Source organism: Poecilia latipinna, unplaced genomic scaffold (genome assembly GCF_001443285.1).
Source record: "Poecilia latipinna isolate Pla-1442-1.1 unplaced genomic scaffold, P_latipinna-1.0 Scaffold109, whole genome shotgun sequence".
In the NCBI taxonomy this organism is placed as follows: Eukaryota; Metazoa; Chordata; class Actinopteri; order Cyprinodontiformes; family Poeciliidae; genus Poecilia; species Poecilia latipinna.
The window spans coordinates 221,696-232,080 of NW_015112725.1; the positions used below are offsets into that span (position 1 = coordinate 221,696).

Genomic DNA, 10,385 nt, shown 5'->3' on the forward strand with positions numbered 1-10,385 from the left:
AAACCAGTGCTCTCCAAATATACACTCCCCCATGTGTAAGAAATGTGTTTCGGATAATGTAATAATTTATTTATTTTTTTTATTTAATTTCTAAGCAAACTACAAAGCTTCTGAGTCATAAATCTCACAGACAACTAAAATGTGTTGAAAATATTTGATTTTAAACGTCTAAAACAATTTTAAGAGGTAGCAAAAACCCTGGGAAAAGTTTGTGAAAAAATAAAAAAACACTTCAAAAACCCTAATTACATACAAAATTGATGAAACCCTCCAATTTAAACCTGTTGTACTTTCTTTTTACAATTGCACTAAAAACAAAATAAGAAAACATGCCACAAAATGAAGTCCTGTTTCTTGCATTGCAATATATTTTTTGAATAAAGTCAAAATTACCAAATTAACACGGTAATATATTAATGCAGAAACTGAAAACAGGGCTAACAGATCTTTGAATAGAAACTATATTCTTATAAATAATGGCTTGTAAATATTTTAAACATAAATTTATTGAACAAAGTGTATAGTTTCAGTATGGTTGCATATTAAAAGTAAACATAAAGTCAAAATAAATTAACCAGAATTAACTGTTTGAATAAGTCCTTTTTATTTTACACCACTGAATTGTAGATGTGACCTAAATTTCTCAAATACCTTAGAAATAGATCAGAGCCTAAACTCAGAAAACCCCATTTTTGTGCGTGTAAATTCCAATTTGGGTTATAAACACATGAACACATGCTCAGTGATTATGTTGAACTTTATTTTTAATTCAGTGCAGTTGGACTTGTTTACGCTGCCTTTCAGATCATTCAGAACTCCCCTGTTGTTTTTTCTTGTTTCTCAGCTTGTTGCTTTTGTTTTTGCCAACACAGCATAGCACAGTACAGTGCCAATTGTTGACTTTTTTTTTTTTCCAGCCATCACTGCCATTTTCAAAGGTCTTATAAAGCAGATAGCATGGAGCTGAAATGACAGCTTGCACGCAGACCGACTTGTGTTTACAAGCTGCCGAAATGGCCCAACAGGTCCGTCTGACGAGGGAACGCTTCTTGCTAAGTGAGACAGCAGATTATGACTCTGGCACGTTTCTCCACACCACGTCTCCCCATTCTCCACAGCTGCAAGTTAGTGTTCACTTGATACCGTGTTCAAAAGGATCACACACAAGACCTGTGCCACGCGTCACGCAGTGAGGTGATGGATGGACATCTGAACTGGGTCTCATATCCTCAAACAGACAGCAAAATGTGCTTAAATTCAATCTGAGCATACAGTATATCTTTTTTGTCAGGACAACAGTATGCATTACGGTCTGCTGAATTTGGAGGGTATGAAACTGTCAGCAACACAAATACGCCCATGTACTACTATTGCCTCAACAGTATCACATCCCTGTGTATCCTTAACACTGCGGCTCACTTTCACGTCTGAGCAAAGGCACCTGCTGCGACAGAGGCCACAGGGGTTGTGACACTGAACTGGTGAGCTGCAGCCAGGTCAATTCGATGTTCTGACAGGCAACCACAGCGACTCCACCTTGGATCGATGATGACTTGAGTCCATAGTCTGTCAGAAATGCCTTGGGAAGGAAGAGCAGGAAGAGGTTTTTGCCTCATTATGGCAGACCTAGTAATGAATAGTAACAGACAGAGGCAATAATAAACACTCATGTCTGCATAATCAGTATATTTTTGAATTAAAATAAATGTTTTGCAAAACAGACAAAAGGAGTTGCTCAGTTTAGTGTCTACCAGAAATGTAAGTTGTTTTAATAAAGTATATTGAGAAATGGAAAACTACTTAATTAAATTATTTTTAACCTGTAAACTGATTAAGACACGGGTGTGAGACCAAGTATTTTCATTTTACAAAACGCTTGAGTAAAAATGTAAGCCAAAGCAATCCAAAAAGTTATTACTGTTACTGCTGCTAGATAATATTTAAAATATTGTTACAGTCGTAATAAAGTTTTGTATAACATTTTCAATACATATAATTTATGTATAGATTTAAGCAAAAATATCAAATACATGCAAAGATTTACAATTTGTTGCACAGAATATTCTTTGCCTTATCTTTTCTACTCTATATATTTTTACACAAGTACAATTAATCAGCTTATGCGCCTGTGTTGCTAACTGCTAACTCTAGAGGGGGATTTTTTTCTATAAGTTCAGAATTTCTACATAATTAAAACTTAAGAATTATTACATTTTCATTGATGACAAAAGCTGTTCATCTAAAGAACAAAAATGGTTTCCACTTTCTTCCTTTGTATAGTTACAACTAGAAATTTCCAAATCTTACTTTGCTTTAACTGTAACAACCAGCTATCATCCAGCTGATTGGCAGTGCGCAGTAACAGGTAGGGGAGGGGTGTTTGTAATATTCTTTTCTCTGTGTAACCACAGAAAATTTGGTTTGCCTACTATCAAAGTAAAGGGATTTTCAACAGTGGTGTACTAAAAAGTTAGTGTGTTGAAATTTGAACGTTAAGAAACTCAGACATTTCTAGATTGATAACTGGCCTGTGAGAAACTGCATTTCTGCAATTTATGTCAGTACCTGATGTTAAACTGTTATTTTATGTAATAACATTAACTAAATAAAAATAATAAAAATCTGGTAATTAATGATGCCACCATGCAGTGAACACCAACTTGGTAAAATTTGTTTATGTAAGCAGAGTGATAAAAAATTATTTTAGCAAAATAAAATAAAGAAACAAACAAAAAAAAAAATAAAGATAATGCCAGCTGAAAGTTTACAAAAACATTTTGTGTTGAAACACAATAATATGCATGGCACCGTTTCTGGCTTTTTGTCATATTTTTCTAAAAACCTACAACTATAAGCAGCATATATCAACATTTTGTTTTTTTTTATCATCAGTATAATTTTGAAACTTGGCCTCCAGACTTCAGAATTAGCAGAGATCACAGTGCTGCAGACTTGCTGCTGCTGCTGTGTGTGTGTGTGTGTGTGTGTGTGTGTGTGTGTGTGTGTGTGTGTGTGTGTTTACAAAAGTAGCTGTATACCTTGTATCCTGTTTTCACCTGGTGAGGTCCTGCTGTAGCTCACATGGAGTCTGGCTGGGCCAAGAAAAAAGATGCCCTGTCCCATTTACAGGAAGACCCAGTAAATCCGGAGTCTGTCTGCAAGTGAAGGGCAGAATAAAGGAGTTTCTCAGGTTCAGAAGGCCCAGCTGAAAGTATCGAGGCCCTGCCCCATTGAGAGCTGAACCTCTGTAAACTCCTTTCAGTCTGTTCAATCAGTCCTACAGGCTTGTGCACCACACACAACAGCCTCCTCTCTTTCATCATATTAAAAGCAACTTGAGTCTTTGCAGTTATCATTAACTTTTAAAAGAAAAAAAAAAAAAAAAAAACTTGGACGCAAACAATCTACGTAAACATGGATTCCAACAACCCACTAAATACCTGTTATTATCTAGTTCACCGTATGGGATTGTAGGAGTCACTCATGCAAAAGTGCTTACAAACACTCTTTCATTATGCATGATATCACTGAGAAAGTATGTAAGTGGAAACGACTAGTTTTACATTTTTGGTCATGGAACTCAGTGGCGGCACATGGCCCCTTTGTCAGAGCGGGATTATCAGGAGCGAGCGCTCACAAAAGGAAATGCTTGTGGAGCTACAGTAACAGAAGGATAAAATCAGCCGTGTGATGATTGGAGTGACACATTTGTTTGGCTGTAACGAAAATAAGCCCATTGATGGAGCATTCAGTCGCAGGCCGGAGCCCCCTCCCTCCCCGCTCCACATCCTGTCTCTTTATCCTTCATGCGAGTGGCAGACAGATAGAGGCTCGGGGGATATTGCAGCAGCCACTGGGTGACAGGGGCTCAGTGTGTGTGTGTGTGTGTGTGTGTGTGTGTGTGCATGCAGAAGTGTCAGCCTGTCTCTTTACATAAACGGCTGACGTGTATGAGACCTGTTTTTTGTTCTGCGCTCAAATTGATCAGCTCATAAAAATATTAAATATATAAAACAAACATAATTATGTCATTACAAATACAAATACAAGGATGTGTTGATAAATGTAGAAATCTGCATTTTCAGTTTTGATTGTTTTTATTTTTTCTCACAATTATTTGTTTTTGCAACTTTAAGACTAAGAAAAATAAAATATTAGCTATTAAAATATATTAGCATTTTTAAGCAGAAATGTATTCATTCTTATTTACAGTAAATAAAGTGTACACATCCTTGTTGAAATGAGATTAATTATTCATGTAAACCAAAATTATACCTTGATATCTAATTTCAAAACAATTTTTACCTTTAACGTGACGCATATATTGAACACATTCAGATCTTTTAGGAAGAAAAATGTAATGTAATGTAAAATAACCTGGTTGCACACGTTTGCAAGTTGATACTTTGTTGCAGTACCGTTAGTCAGCATTCTGTCTTCATCTTCACACCCAATAGCAGTGACAGGGAATCTGAAAAAACAGAAATAAAACTTGGCTGTAATACTTTGCTGAGATTTCTACATCGCTTAGCAAATGTTGTAGAGAGCAGAGTTTACAAAATATTAAATCTCATCATGCAACGGTGCCTCTCAGGTGACAGTAGCAGAACATGTTTTAAGAAACTTTTCTCTCTCTACATTCTATTATGAACAATTCCAGACAACATTGAGATTTGCCCAAAAAGTCGACGTCTCTCAGGAAAAGGAACGTTAAGGGAGATTTCAATTTTCTCATCACACTGAGCTGAAATCAACAAAACAATATAGCTTTACTAAAACAATAAAATTTTGAAATGGGCCAGCCAGAGTTCATATCTAAATCTGACAGAAAACTTGTAGGGTCACCAGAGGAGGGATGTGAAGATTTATCTCACTACCTGAAGGATTTGGAAACGTTTTTCAAAGCACTGTGCGCGGATTTTGCTGAGTCAACTTGTAATGTGATGACAGATTCATAACAAAAAATATTCAGTGCTGAAATTATAGCAAAATGGGTTTCTACAAAATATCAGTTAAAGGATTAGTATCATCACTTTTTCTTCATTGTAACCAGATTAATGCAATGTAGAAAATATCCCCCGAGATTAAGCTGAGCTGATCTCCACAGTGAATACAAGAAATTATCACATCATAATGCAAAACTTAGAACGCATAGAGTACACATACATGTTCTCCATGAGGAAGAAGTGTGAAATATGGGATGTTACAATAAAGTTCACGTTAACATGATTCAGCAAAGTAAGGGTTTTCAGACTTCTCATCCTTCATTTCAGCGTTTCCTTTTCAAAAGGTAGCGGAGAGCTGATAAAAAGAAAACAACATCTGGCCTGATGGTGAACTAGAACCCATGGGAAGTGTTTGATCTCTGGATAGAGACGGTGACTCACCTTTCTCTGTGTTTTACTTTACACTCCATGGGCATGTGAACACACATTTCTCTGCTTGTAACCTGCTGTCTGTGGGCTCTGAGAGTAGCCAGATGATTTCAGGATTACTGTATCCACCAGAAATCAGCCCTGCCTCACCAGAGCCGGGGGATCAGACGTGCCACACACAGGCCTGGGATCACTGTCGGACTTTTAAATCTTCACACTGCCAAATGTCTAGGTAGCTGCATGCAGCTGTTGTGTTGAGCTTACTGAAGTGGCTCAGAGAAGATGACAAAGACCCTGGCTGAAAGTGAATCTTCACTAAGTCTGCTGGTTATTGTATTTTAGAATAATACATTTTAAATTGGATGCGATTTGGTCATTAACTCAAAAATTTCCCCACTGGTTAAGTGTGATCACCTCTAAATGGGAAAGTATTGCATCTTTTACATTAAAAGTATTTTAATATAAACTTGTAGCAAACAGTGTTTTTGTTCTGTGAAATGGCATTACAAAGATTCAACAGTTTAAAGAAAATTTCCGGTAAAGTATTAGGAATAGTAGACAGATATGTCACAGTGAGTTTGTGAAGAAAACAATGGATCACAAAGGTGGAATGCAAAAACTTAATCATACGGATCCTCTATTGTAGCTGATTTAACCATTTAAGACATTTAAATGGTACAATAAAATTTCAACATAAAATTTATATTGTATGTTGTTTGGCAAAGAAAGCAGAAACAAACCTAACATTGGATTTTTGTAAAAGTCTAGACCGTTATCACTTTGTGTAGATATTGATTTTGACAGTTTATAGCAGCAAAGTGAATGTAAATAAATACACAATTAAAAAACTATGGTGATGAAAAGACCGTTTGTCTGATTCTCCTCCTCACCTGGTTTGGTGGTGAAAACACCAAAAATAATGTCTATTTTTCATACCTATGAAAAAGTTCCTGTTCTTCCCCTAAACTACAACTATGTCCAAACATATCAACATGTCGTATATTTTTCTTTTTAAACTGTCAGGGGCTTTTTTTCTCTTTCTCTACTCTTCAGGTTAATCCCAGAATCTTTATTCTGAAGCCAATCGTTTTACAAATTTAATTCTTCTTGTGAGCGCTTACCAGCAGCCTTTATATTTCCTCATCCTCAATCCAAGTCTTGCATTAAGCCATTTCGCCCAGCTATCTTGCTACAAAAACATTTGTTTTGGTTGCGTTTACCCACAATGCCATGCACTGTAGTCTACTTCCTGCACTTGGTTCACTATAAGCTGGCCAAGACTTATGCTTGTAGGTGGATGAGAGTGCATTTCTTTGATCTGCTCCACAATTTGATTGCACATTTACAACTGCCAGAACAAACCAGACTCTCTAAACAAACGAGCCAGAGTGCAAATTAACAGGGCTGGTCTGAGGCACGATTGAACCCAATTTTCACTCTGCGCTAAATTGTTGTGATTTCATGGATTTTTTATTAAAATTTATTTTCAATCTGGCTTTACAGTAGACCCCAGTGCTGAAACTGCTTTGTTTAAAATAGCAAACTACATTCATACTGCAGTAAGTATGTTCAACATCACCCTGTTGATGCTGTTAGATTTCAAGATATCTTTTGACACAATTAACTGTAAAATATTACTCCACTTATTTTACATCAGAATTGAGCATATCACTCAGTGCAACTTTGTTGAACTCATTATCTAGTTTTTTATTGAAGTTAAAATTATAAGGCAACATCTTCAGCTCACTAAAAGACATTCAAAAAACTTTAAAAGTAGATTTAATATGCATACTAAAGAATATTAAATCCACTTTTAATATGTTCCATATTGTTTTTTTCAATATGGAGCTTTATTTTATTGCATTATGAAGGGATTCTTAGTTGAATGTTTCTTTATTTAATAAACCATCGACAAAAGACAAATGAAATCGGTTTTCGTTTTTTCAAACATCTAAAAAGGGGGAAAATAAAAACAGAAACTTCAACAAAACATCAGACATTTTTTTGTTTGTTTAAAGCCCATTCGAGTTGGTGGGGGTCAATTATCTCCAGAAAACTATAGAGATTTCATATCAGACTGCGGCTGCTCTGAGCTTGAGCATCTGCAAACCACTGCCCACCCCCCTTTCACGCAGCCACAAAAACACTCTGACATTGTGTTGGTGGTATTAGGTGTTACACAGGGGTCTATTTCCCTCTCAGTTGTCTGAGTGGAACACACCCGCTGTGGCTGGGCTACCCCTTGGTTCCACGTGTGACAGTAATTTTACACAGCCGAGGCCCTCAGTCCCGGAGGTGGGCCATTAAAGTTCAGGTGAGGTTAATTACAGAGAATTGTTCAGGCTGCTGCTGTGCGCTGAGCCGGTGGGAGGGATTTGACGCCTCCAACGCTGATTTCTGTTTGACACGGTTCCACAGGCTCCGCGGGTGTTCAGCAGCAGATTTACACACAACACCTACAGATGCCAATCACTCAGCCAAACACCTCCAAATTAAAGCCCACAACACAGCCACATGAAAATACTACAGCTTGTTATTACATCCGACGTATAAATTACCACACACAACATGCACGTAGCCCACATGAAACACACAAATTGAGTGCAACTAAACAGCCGGATTCAGGAATATTATTTTACGAAGAGAACACTGTATAATTTCTACTAAAAGATCACATTTAAGCAGAGATGAGCAAAAGAGGAAAAAGTTGCAAAACAAGAGCAACTCAAAGACGCAGTCTCTTCTGTTTGAGTAAGGATGAGATTATATTGGATTAAAGGGGATTTTTGCAATGCAAATGAATGCACCTCAAATCAATAAGGCCTGTTCTACTCAATATACAAACTAATTAAGAGGTAATATAATCAAACCTGAATAAAATAGATTGTGCAGCTTCCTCAGAAAGAAATCCAATCAAACCTTTTTATGTGAAAAGATAAAATCTAAAGCGATCTTTCTTTGTACGAATAATGACCTCGGCTTTGTGTCCATTTAATAAGGAAAACTTGTCTTAAGAGGTTACGCTCAATGTGCATATTCTAATCAATATGAATTACATAGGGTTTTATCTATGTTATCTGCTCCAGACTGCTAAGCTAATTAATGTTTTATCGAGTCTTTTAACTCAATTATTTCGCAAAGTCAAAGAGGTTCAACGCAATTTTGTACGAGCAGCCTGAACATTGTCTGTGGAGAGGAAACTCTTGGGTTCTGCAGTGTTTAAAGAAGACTCAGCTACAAGGCTTTTGTCTAACTTAGAAAAGCGTTTTGTGCGTAAAGTCATTTAGTTGTATTTTCAAAGATTCCCATATCTCTAACATTTAATGTTGGATTTCCTGTAGCCAAAGTTTGGAATCCTCCCCCGCCCCTCTTGAGCTTCATTCCAGCTGATTGCTCATTTTCTAATGTTAATGGTGCTAGGCTGGGGTTAGAGTTTCTCCCCTGTCAGCTGGCCACTGGGGCTGTGGGACGGATCTAATGGGCTCTGACAGGAGGGAACTGATCTCATTCAAAGGGGATTTGATATGTGGCATGAATGTGGTGACCCTCAATGGACATATTAATGACCGTTATCACTCACAGACTCTTGCCATTCATAAAGCTCCTTTTCTGCTGGGTGCACCGCTGCTGCGCCAAATGCCATGACTTATGGATGAGCTGGCCGTATATTGTTTTCCCTGCCTTTTAGGTAGCACGTCAACAAGACTCAGCGCTCTGTTCCGGTGGCTGCTCCGATAGTTTGAGCAGCAGTAAATAATAACAGTGTGGGTGTTGTTTACAATTCAATTACAACCACAAGCTGGCAGAGAGAAAGACAAAGGCGGTGCAGCCACAGGAGACACGGGAGCGACTCCTGTCATTATATAGGTCAATATTTAACCTCAGATGCGACTGAGGCGTCTCTTCATATATTCAAAATGGTGGTTTGCACCCATTTGTAACCAGTAATGATGAAAAGTTTTGTTTCGAGTCCTTTGGGTATTGACGTCAAATTAAAATACACAACAAATCATGTAAGTAAGTAAAAGTATTCACTACCCTGCAACCTTGGATGACTGAAGGTAATGTAGAAAATGATCTTCCCTCAACTTGTCTTTCTCATGCCACAGCATCACAGTTTCCTTCACATTCAACTGGAAGATTTATTCTTCTTCTGTGTTATAAACATACTTCAGGTATCACATACTTCAGCAGAGAATCTGTGTCTCGGTACTCAGCTTCACATATGTCCTAAAGATATGGTTTATCTGGTTTTTCAACAAACCCATAAAGAAGCATGAAATAAAATTTAAAAAAATGTTCTTTGAGTGAGAACTCCCTCAAAAAGTGCAAAACACAAGTTCAAATGTTCTCTGCAGTCCTTCAGCTAGCTCTCACACGTAGAAATCCGCTAGCATTAGCTCCAATTAGCCTTCAGAACAAATCCCGTTTTCGTACACAATAACAATCACAAAACGACTCATTAGTTGAGATTAGATTTAAGAACCCTTTCGACTCTTCCAAGAAAACTAATATGTATAAAACCATATTTTTTACTGACCTGTAGTATGAGAAAGACGAGACACACACGTTGACCTTCCTTCATATTCAACCGGAAGATTTATTCTTCTTGTATGTTCAATCTTCTCTATGCCACCAACGCGACAGCGCCCCTAGCGGTTCTATGTGAAATTGCGCAGACTAACTGAAATAAAGCCAGACAACTATCTTTAATTTCTCGTTGTAATGAGAAATTAAAGATAGAAAAATAAAAAATATGTTGGGGTGCCTATTTCCTTACTTATTGTTTTTAATTTGCCAATAACATGTTTTTCACCCCTCTACATATTCATGCCTCTTGAATCTTCACAGATTTTTTAACATTACGACTAAGATTGCAGAGAGGCTTAAAGCAAGATTAGGTTATCAAAACAATTTTATTTAGTTAACCAGTAAGTTTCCTTTTACATTAAGAATCTCTTTTTCAAGGGAGATCCGACTATAAATGTTCAATTTATCATCCAAAAACAT

At 37.1% G+C, this 10,385-nt stretch overlaps 1 long non-coding RNA gene across 2 annotated transcripts; it reads right to left on the minus strand.

Moving 5' to 3' along the window:
- Positions 1-739: 739 nt before the first annotated feature.
- Positions 740-9,987, minus strand: LOC106944698 (uncharacterized). 2 transcript variants are annotated; one of them, XR_001424394.1, is made up of 4 exons: positions 9,916-9,987; positions 4,378-4,471; positions 3,039-3,155; positions 740-1,579 (listed from the first exon to the last, which is right to left on the minus strand). It is a non-coding gene; the product is annotated as an uncharacterized LOC106944698 (long non-coding RNA). The 2 variants fall into 2 exon arrangements; XR_001424393.1 differs by having other exon boundaries at positions 740-1,626.
- Positions 9,988-10,385: the final 398 nt, after the last annotated feature.